This window comes from Mustela nigripes, chromosome 7 (genome assembly GCF_022355385.1).
Source record: "Mustela nigripes isolate SB6536 chromosome 7, MUSNIG.SB6536, whole genome shotgun sequence".
NCBI lineage: Eukaryota > Metazoa > Chordata > Mammalia > Carnivora > Mustelidae > Mustela > Mustela nigripes.
The window spans coordinates 34,639,002-34,646,508 of record NC_081563.1 but is presented as its reverse complement, the minus strand read 5'-3'; positions in this window follow the sequence as shown (position 1 = coordinate 34,646,508).

Sequence of the window (7,507 nt, the reverse complement as noted above, 5' to 3'; positions counted from 1 at the left end):
TTGGGATCGGTGCTTTAGCAAAGTCTCCTCCTGGGTCTGAGTCAGTGGAGGGCAGGGTAGTGGCTGGGGTTTCAGGCCCAGGGCAAAGGGTGCTTGATTTGGGCTTCCTGAGTTCCTCAGTTATGGGTTTTGGGAATGTCATACTCTTGCCAGTCCCCTTTCTTTCAAGGGGGAGATTTGTCTTCCATTAGACACTTTTCCTAGATTTATAATTTCCTCCAACCCTTTTCTTCCGTGGCCTAGCTTTCCATGGTGATCGTTGGAAGCATGACCATTTCTTAGAAGAAGACCTCCAGGCTGGCCTCCCTGTCTCTACACCCCAGATCGGCCATCTAGAACCACCAAACAGGCTGTGCCCAGGTACTAGTGAACACAGACTGGTACCTTTGCTAACTGATCACACAGTCCTGTGGTTTAAACCCTTCATTTCACCTCTGAGACTCAAGAGTAGACAAGTCACTTTCCCAAAGGAACTGCACTTGTCAGTAGGGAGGGCTGGGATCCACACCCAGGCTGGTCTGATGTTCTAGCCAAGTACCTGCCACTCCCTTCCAGAAGGTGATGTGAAGTTAGACCTATGATTTTGTGTTTCTGTGTAACAGAGATTCTAGAAATGCCAGATCTCCACTGTTTAAGAGTCTGATGTGGAAGGAGAAGCAGGTGACATTATGGATTTGTTATTTGAAAATGATGTGATTTTTTTTACTTTCACGCTGATGCTAAAAGATTGGTTATTGCTTTAATAGGATACTTGTCTCTTAGGCCTTCAAGCTTTGAAGATAGAGTCCACATCCTTGGGGGCTGTTTTCATACTGGGTTCTACCTGACAGCTCTGGTCTGTTGTCCCATGGTCTTAACTAATACTTACCACTCTTGGGGAAAGGAGAAAGGAAGAGGGAAAAGAAAAAGGAAGACAAGTGTATGGTTTGAAGAAATGGAAAGATTTTTAGGTTACAAGTTTTATTGTACCTAGCTAACTTTATACAAACACAAAATCCAGTGGACTTAAAATTCTAATGCGTTATGTCATGCTAAATTAATTTTTGGTTAATGTCAGTGACTAGATCCAGTTTTATAGTTTTTGCTCAATATTATTTTCCATATAGATGTCCATATATTTACATGTTTTCTTCTAATTTTTTTCAGCACATATAATCTAATTTTATCAGTTCTTTTTTTCAATTTATTTATTTATTTATTTGAGCACAAGAGAGAGCCAGGGGCAGGGGCAAAGGCAGAGGGAGAGAGAGAATCTTTTTTTTTTTTTTTTAAACAAGAGGAAATCAAATTTAATAGCATACATACAGGGAATCCACACAGACATGGAAATTCCAAAGACAGGCAAAATGAGGTCTGTATTTCATTCCAAGCTAAGAAGGGAAAGGGCCTGGGACTTCAGAGGAAAAGAATGTGCTTCACAAGGTGATAAGAAGAGCAGATGATAGGTAATTAGATATTTGCCCTGCCATACAGATGGGTCAACCCAGATAAAATTGATCTCTGCTAATAACCCTTACTTATTAGGACCCCTAGTTTCAATTCTTCTATGTAGTTAAGGAAGGGACAGAGATTGGAGAGAGAGAATCTTTTTTTTTTTTTTTAAATAGATTTTATTTATTTTATTTGACAGAGAGAGATGACAAGCAGGCAGAGAGGCAGGCAGAGACAGAGTGGGAAACAGGCTCCCTGCTGAGCAGAGAGCCCGATGTGGGACTCGATCCCAGGACACTGAGATCATGACCCGAGCCGAAGGCAGCGGCTTAATCCACTGAGCCATCCAGGCGCCCCGGAGAGAGAGAATCTTAAGCAGGCTCCGTGCCCAGTGTGGAACCTAAGGTGAGGCTCGATCTCACAACCCTAAGATCATAAGCTGAGCCAAAATTAAGAGTCAGGGGCTTAACCAACTGAGCCAACCAGGTGTCTCTAATCTTATTTAATTCTTGCCATCACCCTGTTAAGTTGAAGTTTTTATTTTGTGGCCCAGAGAGGTCAAGGAACTAGCCTAAGGTCACAAGTCTCATGTAGAGCTGGGATCTGGACATATTAACTTTGAATGGCTATGGAGCACCCCATGTTTTGATATTGGTTAGAGTCACAAAGATTTTTCTGAAGACAAAATGTTCTCCTACCTGAAAAGGAAATGATCCATCAACATTAGCCTTCTTTTTTTTTTTTTTTTTTTAAGATTTTATTTATTTATTTGACACAGAGAGAGAGAAAGAGAAATCACAAATAGGCAGAGAGAGAGAGGGAAGCAGGCTCTCTGCTGAGCAAAGAACCCGATACAGGACTCCATCCCAGAACTCTGAGACCATGACCTGAGCTGAAGGCCGAGGCTTAACCCACTGAGCCACCCAGGTGCCCAACATTAGCCTTCTCCCCGAGGGTTTTCATCTTTTTTTTTTTTTTTTTTTTTAAATCTTGATTACCAGTTTCCATGGCCATCAGGGTGCTCTTGTAAATAACTACCCAGGATGGTCACTTGTTTCTCACAGCAATGTGTGGAGATGATGTTTGTCCTTTTGTTCATTCGTCCGTCATTCATTCTTTCAGTCATTCAATCATTTCTCCAATAGCCCTGTGAAGAATAACCACCACAGTGTTAACCTGAATGGGCAGAAAGGTCCTCAAGTGACCCCCTCCTGTGGCTTAATATTTGGAGAGCATCACTCACTAGCCTCCTCACACCTATGCAAGGACTGATTAAAGAATATTCTAAATTAATTGGAAGTTTGGGGTAAGAGTGCCCGGAAACATTTTAAAATTCTAATTTTGGAGGCACCTGGGTGGCTCAGTCAGTTAAGCATCTGCCTTCAGCGTAAGTCATGATCCCAGCATCCTAGAATCGAGTGCCCCATTGGGTTCCCTGCTCATTGGGGGTTCTGCTTCTCCCTCTCCCTCTTGAGTGCTTCCTCCCTCCCTCTTTCTCTTTCTCTAATAAATCTTTAAAAAAATTTAATATTTATGACTTTTTTTTTTTTAAAGATTTTATTTATTTGACAGAGAGAGATCACAAGCAGGTAGAGAGGCAGGCAGAGAGAGAGGAGGAAGCAGGCTCCCTGCTGAGCAGAGAGCCCGATGCGGGGCTCGATCCCAGGACCCTGAGATCATGACCTGAGCCGAAGGCAGCGGCTTAACCCACTGAGCCACCCAGGCGCCCAATATTTATGACTTTTGGGGGCTTCATATATTGTTTGTCTGTGTCTATATGAACTTCAAAAGGTCATGCATGCTCACTGTAAAATATTGCAACACTGCAGACACGCATGAGTCAGAAAGTGAGACTCTCCAGTAGTTAGGAACGACCCTCCGACCCACGCTGGAGAAGGCGAATCCTCCCATTGCATGGACAGGAACAACATCACGTTCATCCACGCTAAATGTGTATAGATGATGTGAATGGAAAGTTGCAGGAATCTTGTTTTGGATTTCAACTTTTTTCCTATGCATAATTAAGTGTATTTAAAATGCTTTAAAATAAATTATGAGTCACACCTCAGCCTTTCTTCACCAGTGAGATGAAACGGGATGTGTCAAAATTGAGTTAAATCCATAATCTCTGTGGATGTGCTTTTGACTTGCACATAAGGAAAAGCAGGCGGGCAGAAGTGAGGCGGCTTCAGGCGCCATATTGACATTCACCACCGAGAAAAGGTCAGAGCAGGGAGTTGATGTCAGTATGGTCAGCCTGTCCTGCAATAAAGCTGTCCCAGCACCTGCAAACCTCAGCGGCCATTTCCCTTGCTTCGGGTGAGGAATGTGCCATCCTGACCCTCGACTCCTCCTGTGAAAAAACCCCACGCCTTAACAAAGCTTTAATTGTTTTTCAATAATATCGATGCAAGCTAGATTTCAGGTTTCAAAGACAAAATTGCACACCAGATAGGGCTTTATTGGACACAAAGCCTAAGAGATAACAGCTGAGATTTCTAGTCTGCTCCACGAAAATTACCAAATAATTGCACGACAGGTGTCATCGTTCTGAAAAATCATAACATGTGTGTATCTCTCCATTTTATTTTCCAATATTTTACCGGGGGTGGGGGCGGGGTGCTTGTCTTCGGGGCTATCACTAGCAGTTTTAAATGCTGGGAAAATGTTTCTCCTCTGCTTTCCTTTTTGCCAAAGAGAGGATAGAGAAAAGCCACAATAAAAAACACATGACACTATTATAGTCCATTTTCCACCAGGCAAACTACCTTAGAATGGGCAAAATCCACAAGCACAAACATGTTTCCCCAGGGGAGAAACGTTTTCTAGTTTGCAGATTTGGCAGTAAAGGAAGAAACAGTAAAGTCGGGGAAAGCAGGGCTTCCTGGAGGCCTGTATTGTGGAGACACCCTCGTGATGGTAAAGCAGCCCAGAACGAATGCTCATTACTTGTATTTCTGCTTCCTACCGGCAACACCAAAGCCAGGTGACATACGAGCCCTTCTGAACACAGGGAAGGATGGAAGAAATCAGGGAGAGGAGTCCACAATGAACTCAACGACTGCAATGTCTACATGCTTTAACTCGGCCAGACCCACCGCACGTCAATTTTTAAAAAGCCAATTCTCGGAAAATTGGAGAACTAAAAAAAATTAAGAACTATTTCACATAGAGGCAGTTCCTATTTATATTCAGTACAAAGCAATTTAAAATTTATATTGGTCTTCCATCCACTCCGGAGTGCTCTCAGATTGCTGCCTGCCAGACCCCATTAGCACACGTTCCTCCTAAATGGAGACATGGCCCTGCAGCCTGATCCACCCAGAGCCAGACCAGTGTTTGCGCTCATTCGCAATCACTTGGCAATTGACAAGCTTCTCTGCCCCGGGAACTGTGGTCAGTTCCCTTCCGAAGAGGACAGGGAACAACCCGAAGGGATCATGATATAAAGAAAGATCATGCTTTGATGTTGGGTGGGATATGCAAATAAGAATGAGAATAGCTGGTTCAGGGCTGTCAGAGCGCTGGGTTTTATTTGAGAAATGAGACAAAATCTTCCTATGATCAGCCACTCCATGTGACATCCCAACCCACACTCTGCTACTGACATTTTACCTCCCACTGAACAGCCCGGCTGTTGTAACATTTTCAGGATTCTTAATTTATGTCTTGCAGGATCTAAAATCAGATGGCAGGAACTTTAGGAAAATAACCAATGTTGACAGGCACCTTTATACTTCAAGAAGCTAGTACACCTTAGTACTGCTAAAAGTTGGGGAATGTTCTCTGCTTTCGTTTTCCAATATATGTCCAGAAGACAGTAGAATGGACGTGAAGAACTGTCCTAAATCATTTAATTCCTCTTTTCAATCTAAACTCTATGAAAACCCTTTCCTTTCACCTAGTATCTGTTAGCATGCTTATATCCCTTTCTCAGTATGAGTGATTTCAGCATTTTAAAGTTAATTAATTAAACTTAATTGATTGATTGATGAACTTAAATTAATCAAGAAAAGACTTCTACATATCATTAAGAGCTATGGAAAAGTGAAATGACAGGGCACCTCAGTGGCTCAGTGGGTTAAGCCTCTGCCTTCGGCTCAGGTCATGATCCTGGGGTCCTGGGACCGACCCCCACATTGGGCTCTCTGCTCGACAGGGAGCCTTCTTCCCCCCCTCCCCCGCCTGCCTCTGCCTACTTGTGATCGCTGTCAAATAAATAAATAAATTTAAAAAAGAAAAAAAAGGTAAAATGACTAAAAGGTAAGATCAGCAAGTTAACATTTGTGTAAGCTTTATAAATTACTGAACTGTTGATTCTCAGAACACTAGTGGGGGAAAGATGATGATGATGATTCCTACTTTACAGAAGAGGCAAATGAAGCTCCGAAAATGGAAATGACAAGTTGCAGATCACTCAGCCTTGAAGAAACTGCAACTCAAATCCATATTGTATCTTTTTTTCTATTATAGGGCAATGTTGCTTTGTAAAAGCAGCAACTTTGGCTGGGCTGATCATATGAATATGCCTGAAACCTTTGCTCCTCCGAGTAGTGGCAATGCTGAACACTTGGGGCTCTTGGGCTTACACCTGGCAAAGTCAGGATGCTGGTGTGGACCCTAGATATGGAACACTCAGCCTTCAGCCTCTTCAGAATGAATTTATGTCTATTTCTCTATAATGTAGTGCTTAAGAGTACAGATTTTGAGCCAAATGACTAGCTCTGCTGCTAGGAGCTGACCTGGGCAAGGGACTTTTCTGGGCCTTTGATGAAGGTAATGAAGATAAAGATAATAAAGATGAAGATAGTAATAGCACTTGCCCCATAGACTTGTTGTAAAGATTAAATGAGTTTATTTGTGGGAAATACTATGTAAAAGTTAGTATCATCTATTGGTTTTCCATCTGCTTTCATAAATTCATCATAATATGCTTGTGAAAACCTCTAGTTTGATGATAAAACTAAGAAAAGCTGTGCTTCATCCCTGGAGGTAGGAAACTGGTTGACTTCTTTCATACAGTACCTTGCACATAATAGAGGTACTGTACTAAAAAAAAAAGGTACTTAAAAATAACTTCATTATTATTATTTTTATTTGAGTATAGTTGACACACAATATTATATTAGTTTCAGGTGCACAACATCACAATTGAAGAAGTTAGTGTATTATGCTATGTTTACTGCAAGTGTAGCTACTGTCTGTTCCAAAAGATCACTATTGTAATATCATTGCTATATTCCTTATGCTGTGCCTTTTATTCCTGTGACTTACGCATTCTGTAACTGGAATGCATTACTGTAACTGCAACTTTCACTCCTCTTTACCTATTTAGCCCACCCCCCACCCCCCACCTCTTCTCTCTGGCAACCACCAGTTTGTTCTCTGTCTTTATAGGTCTGGTTCTGCTTTGTGTTTGCTTATTCAATTTTTAAAATTTTATTTATTTAATTTTTAAAAAGATTTTACTCATTTGTTTGAGAGAGAGAAAAAAGAGAGAGAGAAAGGCATGAGCAGGGGGAGCAGGCAGGCAGAGGGAGAAGCAGACTCCCTGCTGAGAAGGGAGCCAGATGTGGGGCTTGATCCCAGGACCCTGAGATCATGACCTGAGCTGAAGGCAGATGCTTAACCAACTGAGCCACACAGGAACCCTCAATTTTTTTTAGATACTACTTATGAATGAAATCATGTGGTATTTGTCTCTCTCAGTCTGATTTATTTCACTTAGCATAATACCTTCTGGGTCCGTACATGAGGTCACAAATACAAGATCTCATTCTTTTTTATGGTTCTATAATATTCCATTATATCTGTTTATCTACACACACACATACACACCACCATCTTCCTTATTTGTCTATTGATGGACACTTAGGTTGCTTCCATATCTTGCATATTGTAAATAAGTCTGCAATAAACAGGGGTGCACACATATCTTTATGAAATAGTATTTTTGTTTTCTTTGGGTAATACTAATGGAATTATTCGTTCATGTGATATTTATAATTTTTAAAAGATTTTATTTGCGAGAGAGAGAGAGCGCGAGAGCGAGCGAGCACAAAACCCAAGAAGTTAT